We start from the raw sequence: 23,826 nt of genomic DNA, 5'->3' as shown, positions 1-23,826 counted from the left end.
TCTTGGTAAAGTCAATTTCCAATTCTGTGCCTGAGTTTTGTCATCTTATTTAAAAAGTATACCTGTGTGGCGGCACCTGGGTGGCTCAGTTGGTTGAGTGTCCAACTTCGGCTCAGGTCATGATCTCATGGTTTGTGAGTTCAAGCCCCGCATCAGGCTCTCTGCTGTCAGCACAGAGCCTGCTTCAGATCCTTTGTCCCCCTTTCTCTCTGTCCCTACCCCACTCACACTCTCTCTCTCAAAAATAAACATAAAAAAAAGCATATCCGTGTGTTAAAGGAAACTATCAAGAAAATGAAAAGACAATCCACAGAATGGGAGAAAGTATTTACCCATCATATATCTGATACAGGTTTAGATTCCAGAGTATGTAAAGAACTCATACGTAAATGTATGGAAATAAAAACACAAACCCAATTAAAAAATGGGTTGAATAGACTTGTCTTCAAAGAAGATATGCAAATATCTAATAAGCAAATGAAAAGATGCTCAACATCATTACTGTCTAGGAAAATGTGAATTAAACCTACAATAAGACAGGACTTTACAATCAGTAGGCTATATTAAAAAAGACACAACAAAGGTTGGCAATGATAGGGAGAAATTCGAAACTGCCAACAGTTCTGGCAGGAATGTAAAATGGTACGGTTGCTATGGAAAACAGTTTCTCAAAAAGTTAGACATGTAGTTCTCATATGATCCAGCAATTCCTACCTTGGGGACATTCCCCAAAAGAATTGGCCTATATGGGAATGTTCATAGCAGCATTGCTCGTAACAGCTCGATATTGGAAACAACCTAACTGTCCATCAACTGATGAATGGATAAACGAAGTGTGGGATATCCACAGAAAGGAATGTTTTCAGTCATAAAAAGGAATGAAGTACTGACCATGCTACAAGACAGATGAACCTTGAAAACATTATACTAAGTGAAAGAAGCCAGTTGCAAAAGGCCACAGATTAGCCTTTATGTGAAATGTCCAGAATAGGCAAATCCAGAGAGACAGGAAGTAGATTAGTGGTTGCTGTGGGAGGGAGGAATTGGAACGCATGGGTTTCTTTGTGGGGTGATGGAAATTTCTGGAAATAGTGGTGATGATCACACAACCTTGGGAATACTAAAAAACACTGGATTGTTCACATTAAAAGGGCAAATTTAATGTGTGGTATGTGAATTATATTTCAATTTCGTCAAAAGTAGATCTATGTGTCCTCACATATTCTATGCCAAGGAAGCTTCTTTACCTTGTAGATAATATAATTTAAAAATTATCAGAGCAGTATATGACAACTACATATTAAAACTACAATAAACTACAATAAAACTACAGTAAAGACCTGAGGGTTTGCTGAAACTATTTTCCAAAACTGACAAATGGTGTAAACAATAGCTTCCATATCATATTTCTTCATTCAAAATCTTATTGAAATTTGTACCTCTCAATATATCATTGCTAAATTAAAAAAATTTCTGTCGTACTACTATAAATCTGGGTTAAAATGTTTTTTAAAATATATAAATAAAGGGGTGCCTGGGTGGCTCAGTCAGTTAAGCGTCCGACTCTTGATCTTGGCTCAGGTCATGATCTCACAGTTGTGAGAACGAGCCCCATGTCAGGTTCCATGCTGAGTGCTGAGTGTGGAGCCTGCTTAAGTTTCTCTCTCTCTCTCTCTCTCTCTCTCTCTCTCTCTGTCTTAGCCCCTCCCCTGCTTGCGCACTCAATCTCTCTCTCTCTCAAAAAATATATATAAATAAAAGTGGTATTTGTGTTAGTTTTTCATAATCATAGATCATGTATTTAACTTCCAAAGACCCTATTTTTAACTGTTCAAAGATACATTTTTAAAATTAGACACTTTTGGGAGTGCCTGGGTGGCTCGTGTCTGTTAAGTGTCCAACTTGGGCTCAGGTCATGATCTCACAGTTCATGAGTTCAAGCCCCACGTTGGGCTCTGTGCTGACAGCTCAGAGCCTGGAGCCTGCTTCAGATTCTGTGTCTCCCTCTCTCTACCCCTTGCCTGCTCATACTCTGTCTCTGTCTGTCTCTCTCAAAAATAAACATTAAAAAAAATTAAAATTAGACACTTTTGGATTTGTTGCTTAGCATCAATTGGTATGTTTTAGAATTAAATATTATTGTATTGTAATTCATACAAATTAAGATAAAGTGAGAGGCTGTTTTCAGGGGACAGGATATATAATGTTATTTCAAAACTTCTGGAAAATATAGGAAAATATCTGTTTTACTGCAAACTAAAATTTTCATAATATTTTTCTTTAAAAGTATTTAAGGCAACAAGATACATACTTTGGTCTTAAAATCTTTAACTTTTTGATATAACTTTTTAATGCTGAAGTTTCCAGTTTTCTAAGATAACAAAGTCATTCCTTTTAAACAATTATCTTTCTTTTACTCCTTGAAACTAAATGCAGTTCAGTTGATTAGTTGATGCTAGAATTTGACCTGGAGCTTATATAATTAGAAGAGACACTAGTTTTCCTCATTCAAAAGCCTAGTTAGCATATGACAGTCTCGTTTCCGGGGAAGTCAAACCTCTCCTTTTTTTTTTTTTTTATATAACCTTTAAATTAATTTAGGATCCAGATAAGCCTTGATCTGAGGATGATATAACCACAGCAAGCAACATGGGGTAAGTGTGTGCTATTATGTGCTTTGAAAGGCATTGAGAGGGGAAATATTTTCATAAAAGAAGAAATCCCATAAATCCTTACTAATTTAGATTCAAACCATGCCAACATTTATTTAAGCTAGCTATTTAAAGAAATAACTATTTAAAAGTTCTAACAATTTGTAAAATATTCATATATTTTCTTGCTTAATGTTTAAATTATATCATTATCTGCCTTTGCAAGTTATCAACTAATGAAACGTTCGGGGACTAAAGAGTTGCACGTTTACATATTAATCTGAAGCGGAATTAAAGAAAAAATGACAGGATTCTTGATTTACAAGGCAGATAAATCCAACATGTATATGCCTCTTTGGGACTAAGAATAAAGAATAAAAAAGATTAGAAATGCCTTTTGTAACACATAAAAGAGACCAAAGATTCTATCAGAGTTCACTTCTCTATGTTCAGAATAATGTGTGCTGATTAATTACACAGGGACATTAGAAACTTAATTCTAACTCTTTGTGGGGTTTTGGGAGCATGATGAGAAGAACTGGGTTTCACTTGAAAGCTTTCTATTCTTTACTTAAATGAGAATAGCATTCCATTATAATTAGTAGTGGAATTATATGTGTTTTTATATGCTAAAACTAGTATTCTGAAAATATAGAAATACATCTTTTTATTACCCTTTCGTCTTTTTAAATAGCTCCTTTCAATACAAAATTACATTGCTGCAAATGGTATAGCTATTTCATTGAAGGTACTTCTGAAGGATTTAACAGAAATGATCAGAAATTTATAATAGAGAAATTTTTTGACACGTTTATTCTAAACAGTTTCTATGAATTTAATTAATATCTACATTTTTGTTAATACTATGGACTCTGAAAATGCAATCTAAACCAGTCTGAAACTTCAGAGGCTTTTGAAAAGAAAATGATTATACTATTGTTAACTTTTAATACAAGCATCACATAAAAGTTAACAGGTAAATACTTTGTACAAATTTCACATACGTTTGGTTGATTTGATTTGGGACAGAACTGATGAGATTCCTTGTTTCTCTTTATTCCCCTTCCTTCCTTCTCTCTTCTCTGTATACAAGAGTGAATATCAATATAGCAGTAAACTAGTAAACTCCAAGCAATGGGCACACAAAAAAGTCTTCCTTTCTTCCTTCCTCTCTGAAAAAAAAATTGCAAAATCACACAAAATTTTGCAAACAGTATTAGGAGATTTACAGATGGTCTGAATTTTAATCTATGGACCTCAGGTTAAGAATCTTTGATTCTGAATTTAAGGACCGGAGCATGAGTTTCCCAATACTTTTCTCAGTTTCTGGATTTTTATAAAATGTAAGAATCAATAATTCCTGCTAATCTTTTCTCAGGGACAATGTTGAAGGTACTGATTCTCCAACTGACCACCTCCTCACACACACACACACACACACACACACACACACACACACACACACACTTTACATGGGAATACAGTTTGTCCAATATCCATAGTTTGATAGTCACATTATTGCTGCTTGTCCCTAATGACTTGATTAATTGATTAATCATTTGTGCTTTCAAGAGTGCCAGAAATCACCTTGGGAACCATGGAAGAAAAAAATCCTCATTATTTTATCTGTAAGGTGCTTTCTTCTCAGTGCCCCAAATAAAATGAACCAAACCATGAATTGCTAAATATTACAGAGGACACTCTTCTGATTATTTTGTTATCTGCTCCTCCCCTTATTGAGAAAGGAGAGGTAGTAGATATTAACACCCTTTTAAGTCTTCCTAAAATAATCAGAAAAATAAAAAGAGAAATTGGCAGCCGAGTAGATGCTCAAATTTGTTCATCTGAGGATATCTCTAGAATTTATCCCCTGGGAATGAGGAAGTAGTGCTTTAGGATTTTGTGGGGTGGAGGTTAGTTATCTCAAAGCTATTTGAGAATACAATGCGCTTATATGGGTCTGTGCCAGCTCTTTCCATGTTTCCTCAGGCTATGCTGGCATGGTTTTAAGCGAGCAAGGAAGAGGCAAATGTTAGAAAATTCTTATGTTCTCTAGAAAGCTTCCTCTTTCTCTTAAATTTTCACTGGATTCCTAATGGAATGTGTGGGTGGACGGGGTGGGTAGAGATGGCACATAAGGGTGGTAAAGGGATAATTGGGGAGAAGTGGAAAAGCTTTACTGTGTAAGGTAGCCTGACACCTGCTATTCACCATAATACCTGGGCAGAGGATGAACAATGGGAAGGAAGGTATGATTGTATTTCTTTGCTAAGATACTTTTCAATACTCTTTCCCCATCTACCAGTTATTCATGCGCTCCCCCATTGACATCTAAGGATAATAGAAGTTAAGGTTCTGATAAAATTGTAGAGCCAGAAAGTTCATTAGTACAGCATATTCAGCCTCCTTTTAGTTTAATTCAAATAAGGGTAATTTTAAAAATTTCTTAATGGGTATATTCTTCACATCTGACTCTGAGAATTACAATCCAAATCTTTTTCCTAGGCAACGTACACATTTAGCTCATGCAGTAATCTCTGAAATGTTGCTTCTGTGTCTTCCTGTCCTTTCTAATGGTTGCTTCCCTAATTCAGAGCATCTTTACCTCCTACTCTCTACTCACCGGCCTCTTTGCAGCCGGTATTTCCTCTGTCATGCCTTTTTTAGGAGGCATCTTCTTACTGAAGTCACATGATGGGCCTACTCTCTTGTTTAAAATCTTTCAGCGACTCCTCATTCTCTCTACTGCAGAGCAGGCTCCCAAAAAGATACTCATGGCCCTGTGTCTGTCCTCAGTCTACCAGTCTAGTGTTTCCTCCTCCTCTACCCTTCACACTCCCTAGAATCTCCAGATGCGCCTCTGCCTTGTGACTTTCTACCTCTGTTCCTTTGCTGCTCCTCTTTTAACCATTTCTACATATTGTTCAAACCGCAGTTCACATCCTATCTTCTTCATGAAATTTTCCATGATCCCCACAACTGGAACTCATCCTTTTTCCTCTGAAAGTTTTAGGCACCTTATGTTTTTCTTCTTGCATTTCTTACTGCCCATCACATGCTGTAGTTACTGATGTGTCTCCTCGAAGGAGGAGTAATGTCACCTTTCTATTTCTCCTACTGCCTGGCACAGGGCTTTTTACATGATATGTGCTTAATAAATGCTTGCTCAATTGAAATGAACTATTTTCCCTTTAATCCACAAAGAGATAAAAACTTAATTTCAGCCAAGCTTCCTTCTTTCTTACCCAATAGAATGGCCCCATTTTTCAAGTTCCTATCTGAAGAGCTCAAATGAGTGTATAAAATTCAAAATGTGGGTGTTGCAAGGGAGGAAGGTAAAAACAAGGACTGGAGTGACACTTTAGAGGCTTCTGAAGAGTGGAGAATTCATTGTTAAGTAGAAGGGACGCACAGGCTCAAAGGAGAGAAAACTTTCAAGAATTAAAAAAGGTTCTTGGTTCAAGACTATTTCCTAGAGGGCCAGCATCTCAGTAAGTTTGGGTTCATCTGTATATGATGGAAAAGCAAAAGAATAGTGGCTTAAACAAGCCAGAAGTTTATCTTTTACGTTAAAAAAAAAAAAAGCTCAGGGGTGCCCGGCTGGCTCAGTCAGGAGTCAAGAGTCAGTGACTCTTTCCTGCTTTGTCAAAGATTAGTTGGCCATACGTTTGTGGGTCTAGTTCTGGGGTTTCTAGTCTATTCCATTGGTCTATGTGTCTGTTTTTGTGCCAATACCATGCTGTCTTGATGATGACAGCTAAGTGTCAGTGACTCTTGATGACAGGGTTGTGAGTTCAAGCTGTACATTGGGCATGCAGCCTACTTAAAAAACAAAACAAAACAAAAAACAAACCCAGAGGTAGGCAATCCAAAGCTGTTAGAGCAGGTCCTTGTGGGAAGGATCCTGGTTCCTTCGATCCTGTCCTGCCGTCTGTAGTGCCTCCCTCTTGGTCCAGAAGGTTGCTCAGACTTCCCTGGCTCATTTGCATTTGGACAGCAGGAAGGAAAAGTAGGAAGAAAAAGATGTGTTCTCTCTTTTGAGGAGACTTCTCAGAGATCACTGTCATTATTTCTACTACTTCAGGGGTAGAATCTATTCTTGTGGTTATACCTAGCAGTGAAGGAGAAGGGGGAATGTAGTTTTTTAACTGGGTTACTAAAGAAAAAGGAACACTGGGTGGCAATGAGCAGCATCTGACAGAGCAAGTATCAGGCCTTACATTGTCCCTTATATTCCTTCAGGACAAAGAACAGCATTATGCCCAAAAAGGAACATTTTTGAAAAATTTTTGTAATGTTTATTTATTTTTGAGAAAGAGAGACAGAGAGAGAGAGGAGGGGCAGAGAAAGAGGTAGACACAGAATCTGAAGCAGGATCCAGGCTCTGAGCTGTCAGCACAGAGCTTGATTGCAGGGCTCCAACCCACGAACCGCGAGATCATGACCTGAGCCGAAGGTGGACACTTAATCGACTGAGCCACCCAGCCTACCCCAAAAAGGAACATTTTAAGAAAATTTTCTGTAAAGTTAAAAGGAAAAAAAAAGAGCAGACCAAGCTGGAAATAAACATAGAGTCTCTTTGGATATAGGAGCGAACCTTGACAAAATGATGACAGTGACAAAAAAAAAAAAAAAAAAAAAAAAGACAAAGGTGGCCAAGTAAGCCTTTGGTCCCCCAAGGGCCCACATTCCAGCCTCTGGCCCCCAACCTTCATCTCCTTTCATCCTCACATCTGCATTGTTATTGTTATTATGCCAATTATACAGATCAAGAAACCAACGCCCAGAAAGATTCTGTCACTTGGCCAAACTTCCCAAGGAGTTTCAGATAATGAAAAATAAATAGAACATATAGCTGGGTTGAAACCTGCTGTATTACTCAAAAAAAAAAAAAAAAAAAAAAAAACATATACTCATAGGGTATTTTCCAAATGGGTTTCCACTTAATTTTAATCGTGGATCACCTCAATTAGCCCCAGCAGAAAAACCTATTACAAACCTATTCCACTTGTCACTTGAAGTAGGTGATTTCATTTAATGTGGGATGCTTAGGAAAATCTCTACATTTGTGGCTTTCATTATTTTAGGGTCAGATGAACTGCTCTGAATGTTGGAGTACTTCAGCTGATTTGAAATACATACACATTTATTTTTATTAGTCAATAATAGTTGAGCTCATTTGTATTTGTCAATAATAGTTGAGTTAATAATAATAGTTGAGTGCCTATTCAACACCAAGTGACTTAAAAATGGAAAGACTCAAAGAAACAAGAACTTTTACTTTTTACTTGATATGTTATTAAATGATTAGATTTTTTTTAACAGCAATCTATTGAATATACAATAAAAACCTTTAGTTATAAAATTATTAAAACAAAGGGTGGTATAAATTACAAGGTACCTATCATTATCAATGGCATTTTATTTCTTGTAGAACCTCTAGAAAAATCAGAAAGACTTCACAAAACATGGTGTGATGTCTACTGGTGGAGACAGGCCACGAGGTGAGTGAATATTTCAAAGAACCTGTTTCTAGTAACCACACAGATGAACGGAGAGCTTAGCTTAAACCAGTGTCCTTGTACTTTATTTATAAATGTAAATGTAAACATTTATAAATTTCTTAAGAATCTTGTAACTCCTCTTTGTTTAAAAACAAGCAAATATATCATGGGATTCCTTATTAGTTAGGAATCAGAGCTAATAGCCGCCTTATAAACCAGCCATGTTACATCAGACTTTTACCAAATGTATGAATGCTTACAGTATTGAGACAATAGTGAACTATATTTTCATTGAGTCCTACTGTGGATGTCTTTGGGCAGGGCAAAAAAAAAAAAAAAATCAAAACACCTAAAGGACAACAAAATTTGCATTAAACTAATATTTACTGAGTCCCTACTTCATACTAGGCTTTGTAATGTGATAACTATGTGGGATAGGTAAGTATTAACCTCATGTTACAATTGAGGAAATGTAGGCTTATAAAGGGTAAGTAACATTCCCAGGGGCACAACACTAAATAAGTAGCAGATGTGCAATTTGAAGTTAGATGTCTCATGAACTTAAGAAGAAAGTCCTATGGTTTAAAACATTATTTTTAAGTTTCAAAACTAAAAAGCACACATTATAAAACAAACTTGATCAAGACAGAAGAACATAAGTATGAAAGCCCATCTCACCCCTAGCCTGTTCCCCTTTCCAAGCATAACCACTGCTACTAATTTGGCATAAATGTTTCTATATTTTTCCTTTTGACTAATGTACTTTTTACTGTATCACACTTCCTGTCTGCTTAAAAACATTGATGAATGGAGGAGGCTGAATTTACTATATATCTACTAATATAAACGTCTACCTCTAAATAGTAACTGAAATGTTGAGGTGCCTGGGTGGCTCAGTTGGTTACACAACCGACTCTTGATTTCAGCTCAGGTCATGATCTCATGGTTTGTGAGTTGAAGCCCCACATTGGGCTGTGCACTGATGGCACGGAGCCTACTTGGGATTCTCTCTCTCCGTCTCTCTGCCCCTCCCCTGGTCCCCCCCCCCCCAAATAAATAAATAAACATTAAAAAAAATAACAGAAATGTTCATTTATCTAACATTAGCCATCTAATTGTAGAGATTCAAAGAAGTATAGAACTGACTTTCTGATTCCTAGGGACTCTTAGTCTAGTGCAGTGTTCTTAGTTTGGTTGTGAGAGGGTAAATATGGACTTTGTTGAGAGTCTGATGTGAGCTCTGAATCTTCTCCCAGAAGAAAATGAACCCCCATAAAATTCTGCCTATAATTCAGGGGATTCATGGACACCCTGAGAGTATATGGACCCTTGCCTTTTGTAGAAGTAAGATTTTTAAGTGAATACTTTCACATAAATACCATGTGAACATAGTATTTCTGTGGACAAAACCCTAAGGCAGCACAACAAAAGCAAGGGCTTACCTTTAGCAAGTCATGTCAAGAAAGACAGGGAAGAGTGGTACTTGCACTGACTTTGACAGACACAAGGAGCTAACCCAGAGTAAGGGAAGGATGTCCACCGAGGAACAACTTTATAAAGCCCAGAGGCTAGAGAGGCTAGAAGACAGGGAACCACAAGACTGTCTCTGTGATAGGAGCCCTGACAGTGACTGACATAGAGGCCAGATGAAGGTAGAGGTCTACTGCATGAGGACGTCTGAACTTTAGGAGTCACTGAAGGATTCTGATTAAGATTTTCATAGGTAGGTAAGAAGCCTATAATTAATGTATGATTGAACAAATGAACATGGGAATAATAAGTTAGATGATAGAATAATAAGTTAGATGATAGAATAAGGTAGAAAAAAGAGATAAGACCACTTGATTCAGACTTGTTGGAGGATCAATGATGAAACCATATGCTATTAAAAAGATATGTTGCTAAAAATCAGATGGAATTCATTGCAAAGTCTTTGGTTTTGTAAAGGAGATTGGGAGAACGAAGCTTGGAGATGGCGTGTGTAAGATAAAACTCAAAATTTGGGCAGCAGTTTGCGCCCTCAATGCAGGGAGTCCCATGTAGAACCAGACTAGTGTCAGTCACTCAGGGTATATCACTCACTCCCGGTCTGCACACCCCCTGCCTTCTGCATGGACTCTAGTAACTCCTGGTGGACTGTTCACTTTCCTAGCAACTCTTCCACCTGCAAAGAGTAGCAAAGAGAGGAGGATAAAATCAGTTGGTTTCAGTATTTCTACACTGAGTATATGTATTTCTTTTATAATTATTTTTGTAATTTAGGTTTCAAAGTAATACAACTAGAGCAAGGCTTACAAATAATTCCATAGCTAGTTTATTTCTTTTTGACTCTACCTAACCTAATATACCCAGCTAAAAATCCATCTGTAGTCTCACCTCCTACTGCTTGGCAGTGGCTTCATAATTGAGGAAAGACTATAATGTCTCAAGGATATTTACTTGATAAATGTTTATTATTAATTAAAATTTTACTTATTAGATGCTGTAGGAGCTTTGAAGACTAAACTTACATATATATTGAATAGGCACTTTTGTGTGTATGATGGATCATATGTATATATATATTTTTTAATACAAAGAAGCATTTGGTCTTTGCCAAAGGGTAGTTGCTCCAAAAGATTTCCTGGTCCATATGTTTAGACAGTGAATTTATGTTAAAACAGAATTTATAATTTTAGGTAAAATAGCATTGACTTTTCCAGCTTGCCTTTTCTAGCTTATTAATTTAAAACAAAAATGTATCTCCTTGCTATTACTATGAATAAATAAAGTTCTGTACTGTTTTCTTTTTCCCTCAGCTTTAGTGAGGAATAACTGACAAATAAAATTGTAATGTATTTAACCAGCTGATTTGTTATATGTATATACAATGAAAGGATTTCCCCCATTGAGTTAATTAACACATCCATCACCTCACATATTTACCATTTTTTTTGTTTTGTTTTGTTTTTTGTTTTTTTTGTTTTGTTTTGGTTTTTTTTGTTTGTTTGTTTTTTTGGTTTTTTTTTTTTGGTGAGAACATTAAGTTCTACTCTCAGAAAATTTCAATTATAGGGGCACCTGGCTGACTTAGTAGGAAGAGCACCTGACTCTTGATCTCAGGGTTGTGGGTTCAAGTCCCATGTTGGTTATAGAGATTACTTAAATAAATAAACTTTAAAAAAAAAAAGGAAAATTTCAACTATACAATATTATTAATTATAGTCACTATGTTATACATTAGACCCTCAGACTTTATTCATCTTATAGCTGAGAGTTTGTACCCTTTTACCAATCTCTCCCTATTGTTGTTTGCTTTAGGGAAAAAGAATCATTAACCATCAACATCCTCTGGAATTGAATTAAATTCAACTCAAACTTGTGTTGAGCATTCATCACAAAACATTCTCAAACTTCACGTCAGAGGAATGTGAACAAATAATATAAATGTATTCACCTTTAAAAGCCAAGCTAATTTTTGCATGCCCCTCTATAAAATATCTCAGCATTTAAGAATGTATATTTTTAAGTTGCTTATTGTTAAGTAAAATTGCCAAATAAGGAGATGATCTATATTTATCCTGAGACTTAAAGTCCAGCTCTCTAGTTTGGTAAGAATTCACTGTACCCACTGGGTACAATGGATATGAATAAGAAATGGTCCCTGCCCTAGTGGGGCTGACAGTATCCCACGGGAATCAGACAGAGAGACTGTAGCCTACAATGCCTAGCAGGGAGAGATACTAACAGTATAGCATGAGAATGTAGTAGAAGAGGGGTTGACTAAAGATAACTTGGAAGATCAGGGCAGGCTTCATAGAGAAAGGTGCTTGAATTGAGCCTTGAAGGATGAGAAATACTTCTTTAGGCAAGGAAAGATACTTGAAGCATAAAGAATGGGATAAACAAAGGTACAGAGCCAAGTGTTTGATGAAATGCATGAACTGTGACCATCTACACATCTATACCACATATACTAACTACTATAATGTTTTATTTTAAATACTATGAAATAGAGAAACAAATCAAGTAAGTTCAACTGGTTCAGTTGATAGCTGCTACAAGTAGCAACATTATATCAGCTAGTGTCTGGTTGGCACAGGGACACATGGGGAGCCCCACCCATGCAGCCTCTCCAAGGTTCCAGACCAGAGTGCTGGAAAGGAGATGACGAGATTGTGATTTGCAGAGCCAATGAGCTAGAGTTAGTGAGAAGGGGCTCCTAAGATATAAAATTAAGGATCAAGACACCTGAGGCAGGCTAAAAATCTGATACTCATTCAAACGGATTTACTATCAATTTTCAACATTTGAATAAAGGACAAGCTGATTCCTTCATGGAGGAAGAGCGAAAAATGAGGCCCCTGAAGGGCAACACTTGGCCTCCCATCCAGAATCAATAGCAGCTCAGCTGCAGCCTCACTCTACAGCTCTCAGCAAAACATTTTACTAGGAAACCGGACTCACCTTTCTTAGAAGGCTTTTTGGTGACCATTTGTTGCTACTTAAGACTGCATCTAGGGGGCGCTTGACTCACTCAGTCAGTAGAACATATGACTCTTAAATTCAGGGTCGTGAGTTCAAGCCCCAGGTTGGTTGTGGAAACTACTTAAAAAAAAAAAAAGAATTATGGGACGCCTGGGTGGTTCAGTTGGTTAAGGCGTGGGACTTCAGCTCAGGTCATGATCTCATGGTTTGTGGGTTTGAGCCCCCCTCTCCTTCGACTCCGGTTGGGCTCTGTGCTGACAGCTCAGAGCCTGGAGCCTGCTTCAAATTCTGTGTCTCCCTCTCTCTGCCCCTCCCCCGCTCAAGCTCTCTCTCGCTCTCTCAAAAATAAATAAAGATTAAAAAAATAAAAAAGGTTAAAAAAAAAAAAGACTGCACGTAGGCCATCACCCCCATCCCCAAACACACCCGCGTACCCGTACCCACACACCCTCATAATGTTGATCAAGCATTCCTTTCAATTGCACAGGATACTTTTCCTTGAGAGAAGTCCTGACAAACATAGTTTTCTCCCTCTCCCATTTCCAGAGCTCTGTTACTGCCTCTGATAGACTGGTGCATGTCTGTCCTTCATCCGGCTGTAACTGGTGTTCAGGCCCTGCTGGTTGCTGGGGGCTCCCCCATGCCACAGCTGGACGGAGGCTGCCTGCAGAGGCAAGCTCCAGATTCTGGCTCCTGTGGTGGTAACCAGGGCCTCTGAATGACTCATTTTATTATTTCTGTCCAAACAAGAACTTAGGATTTAGTCAAGTCACTTAACTGCTTGACCTCATTTTCTTCATTCCTGAAGCAACAGGGTTTGGCTGGCTGATGTCAACGTAATCCTTCAGTTCTGATTTTCTTTACCACTATATGCTTCATCTTTAGTTTGTGCTGCAAGTAATTCTGGTTTGGTTTGGCTTGGTCTCTCCAAACTATGATATTGGTTCATTCATTTATTTAACACCTATTTACTTGAACCTATTCTATGCTGGATCCTGTGTCAGACTTCAGAGAATGCAGAGTGAATAAAACTGCCCATGCCCTAATGAACTGGAGGTGGTGGGTCAAGATGGTCAACGAACGATAAATAGCGCTGTCATTTGCTGGGAGATGCATCGAGAAAAACGAGGCAATGGAAGAGAGATGGGCAGTGGAGGCTGGGTCCTGCTCTTAACATGTGGTCAGGGAAGGCCTTTCTAATAAGGTGACCAAAAGCCTTGGAGCCTTTTTATCCTTGCTATATGATTATGGGATATTGTAAGTTTGAGAAGACCTTGAAGTTGCCAAGAGATAGGAACGAAATAGGCCCTGGTGGAGGTGTGTAAGAGTTTGGGTTTCAATCTAGCTTTCCCTTCTCACATCTTTCGTGTCCTAAGATTTTCACCAATGAGCTTCTCTTGCTTCTGTGAGTCTAAACGTTCTATTTCAGCATTTGAATGATTTTTCAAATGTACTGCATCTACTTATTTATCTCATTTTTCCCCCATGGGAATTACGGCTATTAACAATAAAGTCAAAAAGCTTTGATAATTGAATTTACAGGAATTTACCAAGGAGGGATTTGTTTTGCATGTGAATTTTGCACCCAGATCTTCAGTATTTTTCTCTTCAGCTCCACAAACCACAGCCTAGAGGAAGGACCCCACCTAAAGACTGTGTGGGAAGGAGGTAAAGAATCAAGGACTAGATTGGAAATACTGCTTTCAAAGGGTGGGCCTCCCCCCCGCCCCGCCCCAGATTCATCTTGCACCTGCTGGCTCCTTTACTGCCTATAAGGTGATTTGCTTTGGAGGAGGCTGGAAGTGTGGGTCCCCAAGCAGATGAATAGCAGACACTGCAGGCTGAAGGCAGGTCCTGTGGATGTTTAAAGAAAAGAAGTGGGCAAACCCCAGGTAGTGACGTTGCTAAGGTGCATTCCAAAGTGGGTTAAGGATGAAAGGATTCACTTTACCTCTAAATCCAAAACATTCTAGTCTAGTGTGTGTGTGTGTGTGTGTGTATGTTATATATATAATAATAATATATAAGATTATATATAATATAGAATATATAATTATATATTCTATATATAGAGATAATATATAAATATAGAATATAAATATATAACATATAAATATATAACATATAAATATATTATATATAATAATATATATAATATAATTCTAATCTTATTTGAATTAAATATATATCTGACAAGGGCTAAGCCACTACAGATCATCTACTTTTGACCCTGTAACTCTGAAAATGCCCTCTAGGGCTGAGATAGAGCTTTAAATCCCTCTGTTCCACTATCCCAGCCTGGATTTCCTGTGGCCAAGTTCTTCCTCCCTTAGTCTCTACATCCGTGACTACTGATTATCAGATTTTTAGGTAAGAGAGCACTTAGCCAATTAATTACTAATAGTTGATTACACCTAATTAACACATTAGATTACATGCTAAATAGTTATCATTGACAGTGTTTGGCAGTTTTGTCTCTTATTGAACAAGCTTTTACTGAGATTCTACTCTATGTAAGAACATAGAATGGGCTCCAAGGATCCCAAGAGGTGAAGAAATAATCTCTTTTCTCAAGAAGTTTATAATGTATTGAGACAATGAGATTATTTATGTAAGATAAATAACAGTAGAAAGTCATGGTTTTGGTTCCATTTGAGTTCAGAGGATTCCAAGAAAGGAGGGTTAATTTACTATTGGATTGAAGGAGGAAGTTCCAGAGGTTTTGGACCTGAGTTAGACCTCAGGGAATGAGGAAGGATTTGACAGTTGGGGTAGGGTGAGGAGGGCAGACAAGGCAGAAGGAATGGGAGAGACAAGGCAGGAATGTAGGTGATGAATTAACTCAGAAGGCTGGAATATCCCGTACAAGTTGGAAACAAGGTTGGAGAGGAAGGTCAGGGACATTGTGGAGGACCCTGAAAAAATAATTTATGTATTACATTTTATAACTCAAGTTTTTGAGAAGGAATAAGAAATGACCAAAGGAAAATAATCTAGTAGTGGCCTAGAGTGTTAAATAAACTGATTAGGAAGCTCCTACAGAGGTTTAGGCACAGAGGAGTCAGGGTTGAAACAAAGAGGTAACATGAAAAGCAAAGGAGGAAATGTAAGAAATCTGACAAAGAAAGACTCAGAAGGATTTTACTTCCTTTAGACTGGACGGGGAGAGGAAGTTCATTCAGAGGTCTTGAGCCTGGGTCAATGGTAGTGCTAATGACAGAGCTAGAGGAATCTGAAGGAGGAGGCTGGATAGGTTAAGATGACCAGTGTGATAAAAACAGCTTGAGTTTGAGGTGACCATGGAACAGCCAAGTGCAAATATTCATTGGAAAGAAATATAACAACCAGGGATATTCATTTAGCAGGGAAAAAAAAAAGATCAGAAGAAAAGCCAGTTTTGTTTCTTTCCCTCAAAATAAAGACCTGAGTACTAGGGGCACCTGGCGGACTCAGTTGGAAGAGCATGCTACTCTTGAACTTGGGGTCATGGATTTTAGCCCCACAATGGGTGCAGAGATTACTAAAAAATAAATAAATAAATAATCAAAAAAACCAAAACCAAACCAAACAAACAAAACAACCTGAGTACTAAACAACAGCCCAAACTGCATACTGAAAGAATTAAGGATTGGGAAATTATAAACTACTTAACATAATTCCAGTTGGGGTTATAGTGGGTTTTTTGTTCTGTTTTCATTTTGGTTTTTTGGTGTTTCAGACTGAACAAAAGAACAATTATGGGAGGCTGTGGGGACTGAGGGGCTGGGGAAGGGAGGCCACTGGTTGCTATGTCACCATGTTGCTAAGTAATATTTGGAGATACCCTGCTAGATTTTATTTATAATAAATAAATATTATTTTTTTAATTTTTATTTTTTGTTTTTTACCCTGCTGGATTTTAATCTCAGCATTTTAGAGCTCCAAAGACTTTGAGAGCCTCCTTGTACTAGATCTGAGAAAATGGAAATACAGACTCTCATGGCTTCCTCTTGGCCCTGCCGAGTGAGCAGTCAGGGTTGGATCTCAGTCCAGTGTTCTTCCCATTTCTTGACCCTGCCAATCAGCAGGTCAAGATCTGGGGGGAACATTTTTACATTGATCCATGATGGGAAGCCTTGGTGAAAATGTTCAGATTGCATGATTGAAAAGCAAAATGGATGGTCTATGAAAGGCACTAAGTCCCCAGCATTGGAGGTGGAAAATGATGTGGCTCAGCATGTGTGTGCTCCTCTGTTAAACTGATTTGCCTTCAGGTAAGGGAATCATTTTCAAATGACATCAGGACAGGATGAAATGGGCATAATCTGTGCAGGGAATGATTTCCTTATAGTATGTTTAGGCAGCCCTGGAATAGATTTCAAGTGAGATTGTTCACTGTGTTTCTATATACAGTATATTTTTCAAGGTTCTGAAGGATAGGATTGCTATCTAACTCTCCGGGATGGGAGAAGTATGTAGTTGTTTGGAGACAGGAGGATGGAGAACTTCTATGTTTCATTTACTTACTCTTGTCCCAAGTTGTTCCCCAAAGGAAATCGAAACAGTGCAACAAGAGATTTAGGAATCAGTATATATAGCTTCTTAGCGAAACCAGTCCCAATGTGTTCTGGTCTCTTTATGGAGTATTTCTAGACCTCTCCACTTTGTGCCAAACCTTCCAGATATTGGTAAGAAATGGTAAGAAAGTACTCAGTGATTGGGTTCAGTATGCTTTAGCTCTAGGAAGGCCATGTATGAAACAGGCTGAAATGATTAAAGAAACAATCAAACTAATGATGAATTTACATTTTTTCATCGATGAACAAAAATATTGAATGTGTCTTATATTGAGGTTAATATGTTGTTGGACTCTAGTCATAACAGGTTATAAGATGATCCTTGCCTTTGTGAGGATAGGTGACAGTTGAGGAGAATAGGTGACATCAAGGCAGGCTTATGAAGGGTATAATTGCCCTTTGAAGGTTGAGTGGGATTTGGGTTGGCAGAGTGCAGAGGGTTTTAAGGCAGGGGAAAGGCAGGGACTGAGATCCTCAGGTAGAAATGCATAGACCAGTTGTGCAGGGAGAATGTTGTCGTTTTTTAGTGGCTCAAGAACATCACTGACTCCTGTCAATGGTGCACGAGCTGGGGGCTATTCTTCTAACTGAATTTACAGATTTGCAGGGCTTGTCTATGATTTCCAACTTCTGGAGCTCCCTGGGAGGTAATGAGAAATTACAGTCATTCTCAAGATTGGATTTGCTCTATTCTCCTTTCTAGCAGTTCTGAAAGTGCCAAAGGCAGATCCAAATTGGATGTGTCACTTTATCTGAACTATGAAAAAACTCCCAGGAGAGGCAGCAGTAACCTGGTTTCCCCTCTTACCTAAAAAGGCTTTGGTGACTGATGATCTATTTCACAAGGTACTACTAACTCAGTCACGTGATCCAGCTCTTGTGAGGCCCACTGCTGTCTCTGCCTCAGCAGGAGGAATACTTCCCGAGGACTAGCTGAGGTTGGCCACGTTGATAGACCCCTCTGCTAATTAGGGTCATCCCTAGGGCTGGAGGGAGCTCTCTCTGGGGCTCAGGCTCTTTCCTTCACAGCTCTCCCAGGAGCCTCTCTTGCCCTTCCCATTTTCCCAGGCAGGACCAACCTGGTGAGAATACAGCGACAGTCACTTCATCTTCCTTTCAAGTACGCATTTGCCTTGCACTGGGGCCACACTGTTCTCTCCATCTCTTGCAGAGTGTCTCAGAGAGGCTCTGAACTTCAACTCAGATGAATCTAGGGAGAGAGCCTGTTTGAAAGGTTGAAATTAAAGTGAGTCAAACTGGGATAAGAAAAGAGAGAGGGCGCATTTTCCTAACCAGACCCATACTATAAAGCATTCAGGTTCACGAAATTGGGTTCTGGCACATTTATGTATGCCAGTCAATAAAATGAGTCAGAAGAGCCATTTTCCAGAAGAGCCTGGAAGTAACAGGGTCGAAAACTCTTGGTACGTTTTGATGTCTTAAATGACATGATAAGTTAAATTTTAATTTTAATTTTAAAATAGTTATCTCTAACCACTGGGTTGTTGTGTGTGCGTGTTAGCATGCTGGTGTTCTTTGTTTTCTGATTGACATGTTGACACATGGCAGCTCAACCAAATAACTATCCTGACTGATATTAGGGTAAACAAACAACTTAATGCCCCATGGAGCGGAAGTGGAAGGATCTCTGTTATTCCATATTCTGATGTAAAGAACCTCTGTGTGCTCTTGATCTATGGAATCGCCCACTCTTTGCCCTCTTCTCACTGGCTTTGGGTGCTCTGAGGTTGCTGGCAATGGTGAGCTTCAGTTATAATTCCTTTTGGTGTGGGACCATTCGTCAGGAGATCCTGCTCTATCCCGGTTCCAATGGTGGGCACAGGGGATACATCCTGCCACTAAAACTTTGCTTGATGGGTTTTCCCCCCTAACAAAAATTGCCTCCAGGCTAAACCCTTGTTCTATGTAACAGTAATTCTTTTTTGCTTATGTGAAGCACGTGTGGGAAAAAGCATGCTTCTCTTGTGGTACTGGATGAGAATTCAGTTCATTTCCATGAATATTTGTTGATGATGTGCCCAAAATGGCACAAGGAGCTGGGGATACAAAGATGAATAAGACCACCACTCTGCTCCCAGGTTGCTCACAGTCTGGTGAGGAGACTAGCGCTCACGCAGTTAACCAAGGATGTGATGATGGCCTTATGACCTGGTCAGTGACAGGGGCTGACCTTTTTCTAGCAACACCTATATTTGGGAAAAAGTTAATTAAGAAGCTGACTTGAGGACCAAAGACCATTTTCAAAATAAGACTGCTTATTTTTTTTCTTGTTCAGCTAATTTTTTAAAATTTTATTTTATTTTTAAAAATTTATATCCAAATTAGTTAGCATATAGTGCTCCCCCCTTCCCCTCCCCCCTTCCACAATCCCTCCAGTAACCCTCTGTTTGTTCTCCATATTTAAGAGTCTCTTATGTTTGGTCCCCCCTCCCTGTTTTTATATTACTTTTGCTTCCCTTCCCTTGTGCTCATCTGTTCTGTGAATAAGACTGCTTATTTTGAGGGATGTCTGGTGGTCCTATATTTTAATTCTTTAATTTATTGCCTTTGCCACCATAAGTTGCTATGTATTCAAGAATGATTTGATGATTGTACATATTTTTGGAAGCAGGTATAAAAATTACATTATCATTGAGGTATCCTCATTATAAACACTTGCATCTGTGCCCAGGTATTGTGAAATTTGCTTTATCTCCTTACCATTTTGCTTCTAAGGGTCACACTGTGCTCTCTTTCCTTTCTTGAATTATGTTGATTAATGAACTGTATTAATAGATTTGTAAGCATCCAGCCATTTTTACACTCTAGAACGAACTCATGGTATTGTAATTTTGCTTTCAGACATTTTATTTAGAATATTTGTATTTTATTTATTTAGGCTATCCTAGAGTAGCTTTGGTATCAGAATCTCACGGGATGGATTTCGTGATTTACATATATCCTATTCTCTGATACAGATTAAATAATACAGTCACTGTTATTACAGAAACTTCTTGTGATATTATCCTAGATTATTTCTTATTTGAAGTATAGACATTTGACACCCCTCTTTCAATTATCTTCTCTAAATAGGTGTTGTGGTTGACATTACAGTTTTTAAATTATTTTATTTTATTTTAGAGAGAGAGCACACAAGCAGGGAAGTGGGACAGAGGGAGAGAGACAGAGAGAGACAGAGAGAATGCTAAGCAGGCTCCATACTCAGAGTGGAGCCTAATGTGGGGCTTGATCCCACAATCCTGGGATCATGACCTGAGTTGGAATCAAGAGTCAGACGCTCAACTGACTGAGCCACCCAGGCGCCCCAAAAACAGAATTTTTAAAATAATATTTCATAGCCTCTGAATTGGTGGTTATAGCCCTCTTCTTTGTCCTATTTTGTATTCTTTCTTTTTCTCTCAATCTCTCTCTGTCTCATCAGACTTGCCGGAACTTTTCTCCTTTTACCAATCCATTTAACCTGTTTGTTCAAACAGCTCTCAGAGCCCATATAGGAAGTAAGACATTTGTTTTAAAGTTTATTTAATTTTGAGAGAGAGAGAGCACAAGCAGGGGAGGGACAGAGAGAGAGAGAGAGAGAGGGAGAGAGAGAGAGAGAGAACCCCAAGCAGGCTCCACACTGTCGACGCAGAGCCTGATGAGGGGCTCGATCCCATAAACCTTGAGATCATTACCTGAAGCAAAATCAAGAGTCAGATACTTAACTGACTGAGCCACCCAGGCACCCCAAGAATACATCTTTAATGACAGTAAAAGTGGTTCCTTCTATTATAGTGTTTTGGAATCCTGTGTCATGAAGTGGCTTATTTAAAGATCTAGGCTAATAGAATAGTGGTCTTACTTGGAGCTACTTCTTGTGTAACTTTGAGTAAATACTTAATTGTTCAGAGCTTCAGTTTCCTCTGGTCCTGGGTGGTAACAGCGCCCTGCACAGCACTGTTGCAATGATCAAGTGATACAGTGTAGGAGAACCTGAAAACTGTGACATATGTACAAACAAGGTCATGAAATATGCCATTTCATAAAACCTATGTCACTTCTAAGCTATAGAAAAAAACCAAACAACGACTTCCATAATTTTTTTCAAGCATTCTTCTACATCACAAAGATTTTAGAGATTTTCTTCTCTGAAAACATTTGCAGAATTTGTCCTGATGAATTAGTTTCAGGGGAAAATATTTCCTCATCACCCTCCCCCCAACATAAAAAGTTCTCATTCTACTAAATTAGAAATGTGCACTAAAGACCCATTCAATAAAGGACACTGAAATGGAAATTAGCTCAAGTCTGCTTTCAATTAATTTCAATTCCCCAAAGTGCCAAACTTTCTTTTTCTGTCACAGCAGTAATTGGAAAGTAATAGACAGTCCTAAGTTTTTGTGGTCTTATGCGTGTATGTGTGTGTGTGGTATACATTCTAGGTCAGTCTGGGGGAGGGTCAGGAGATTTTTCTCAGTATTCTTTAGGCTTGTAGTAACTTTACTAATATTATAAACTTTATTAATTTCATAAAATCTGGCTATAACTTTTTAGATTAATTCCTATTTCTCTATTGCAATAATTTTAGAGCCTTTGTTTTTAAGCAGCAGAAACCAATTTTATTTTATTTTTAATTTTTTTATGTTCATTCATTCTTGAAAGGCAGAGCATGAGTGGGGGTGGGGCAGAGAGAGAGAGAGAGAGGAAGACACAGAATCCGAAGCAGGCTCTAGGCTCTGAGCTGTTAGCACAGAGCCCGACGTGGAGCTCGAACCACAAACCGTGAGATCATGCATGACCTGAGCCGAAGTCGGACGCTTAGCCGACTGAGCCACCCAGGTGCCCCTAGCAGAAACCAATTTTAAAAGGAAATGCTTCCCCACAAGCTGCAGTTTGTTTTCAGGCAAGAACAAAGAGACTCTAGTTGAAGGGGATGGAGAGAGGGGCCCAGGACTCCAGGAGCTTGGTGGCTTTGTTTCTGTTCCCAAGGCAGGTTTGAAAAAGCCCGAGGGCTTTGAAGAGTACAGACTGAAAACCATTGCTCTATATAATGACCAGGCAAGGTTTAGTAACTAACAGGCTTTTCCTAAAAACATTTTTCAAGGGTCTGCCAAGGCCCACACAGGTGTTTTTAAAGGCTAGCACTGTAGAGATGGAAAGACAAGAGGAAAACTGGGGAGGAGTAGAAGCCATATGAACTTGGTGAGAGGAATGTGGCAGCATTTGATGGTTATTCAAAGGTAGGAAGTGATTCCAGGGCAATGAAGGAGAGAGCAGAGAACGGGCTCAGAGAGTGAGGGATTCCCACAGAAAATGAGGAAAAGACTATAAGTAAGATCTCAAAGGGAATCTCAGAATGTAGTAAGTCTTTTCCTAGAAAAAGTCATACTACTTTTCCATGTAATCTTGTTATCCTCCCTTTTAAGATGTGCTTTTCGATATATGTTAGTCATTAATATGACCATAGTGTTGGAACTAGTAATTCTCTTCTGGAAACCTTGCCTAAGGAAAAACAGTGTCTTAAATATGGAAAGAAAAAAACTATATTCCTTTTAATATTCATTTGTTATAGTGAAAACCAAAAAACTCTCCTAATGTTCAATAATTTTGGGGAACGAAAGAAAACAATAACACATTTCCTTAAACAACTATCTTTCAGTAACTAAATATAATGGTTGTATAACTATTTGGAGAAAGCTGCAAGTAATAAAATACCAGTTCTGAAATCACAGAGACCTAAGTCGCAATCCTGGCTCCCTCTGCCATTTTTTAACTATGATCCTGGCTATAATATTACCTCCTTTTTCCAAGTCTCAATGTTCTCATCTATAAAATGAGGATAATAATACGTGTTCAACGGGACCAATATGAGGATTCAATTAAATGTGACAGTATAAATAAATATGAAGCATAGTGATTGGCACATAGCAGGTGTTCAATAAATGTTATTTCTCTCTCCACCATTCTTTATATAGCACATGGAAAGATGCTTATTTTCTATCGACAGATTGGTTGACAAACGTAAGGAAATACATGGTTTCCTAGGAAAACATAAATTACAAAATTAAGCAGAAAAACTGAATAGATCAATTACCTTTGAGCAAAATCTGTCTACCTTTTTAAAAAAGGCACCAGGTCCAAGTGATTTCATAGCTATACTCTATTATCTTTTAAACACCAGATAATTCTAACTTAAGTGAAAAATTTCTAAATTATAGGAAAAGATTGAAAACTCTCTAATTCATTTTAAGAAGCTAGCGTAACCTGAATGCCAAAAAAGAATAAAAGACAAAAAACAATAAACCTCCCACAGATCAAAATCATTTATGAATATAGATACAAAATGCCTAAATATTAACAAATAGAGTTCAGTGTACCAAAAGAGGTGTACCTACAGCCAAGCAAATATTATAGGAATGCAAGGATGATTCAACATCAGGGAATCAGCGTAATGCATTAAAATAATAAAGGAGAAAAAAGCAATTCTATCAATAGCTATTGAGAGGACTAATAAAATATAGTATCCATTCCTAATAAGAAGTTTTAGTAAAATAGAACTAAAAGGAAATTACTTAAGTCTGATAGAGATGATTTACCAAATAAGAAGCATCATTCTAAATGACTTTAAAGACATTTACATTAAAATCA

General features: G+C 38.1%; 1 protein-coding gene across 16 annotated transcripts in view; it reads left to right on the top strand.

Moving 5' to 3' along the window:
* The first annotated feature begins 2,541 nt into the window (after window positions 1-2,541).
* ARHGEF33 (Rho guanine nucleotide exchange factor 33) overlaps window positions 2,542-23,826 on the top strand; it is a 118,026-nt gene continuing 96,741 nt past the window's right edge. For 15 of the 16 annotated variants that reach the window (XM_019446809.2, XM_019446848.2, XM_019446880.2 and 12 more), the window contains exons 1-2: window positions 2,542-2,654; window positions 8,086-8,155. The gene's annotated coding sequence lies outside the window, so the exon portion shown is untranslated. The remainder of the gene's footprint in view (window positions 2,655-8,085; window positions 8,156-23,826) is intronic. The other variant, XM_019446787.2, reaches the window with a different exon arrangement.

The sequence above is a fragment of the Panthera pardus genome, unplaced genomic scaffold, assembly GCF_024362965.1.
Source record: "Panthera pardus isolate Hobbes unplaced genomic scaffold, ASM2436296v1 HiC_scaffold_26, whole genome shotgun sequence".
NCBI lineage: Eukaryota > Metazoa > Chordata > Mammalia > Carnivora > Felidae > Panthera > Panthera pardus.
Note: the sequence above shows the minus strand (reverse complement) of the source record. Positions and strands in the feature narration are given on the sequence as shown.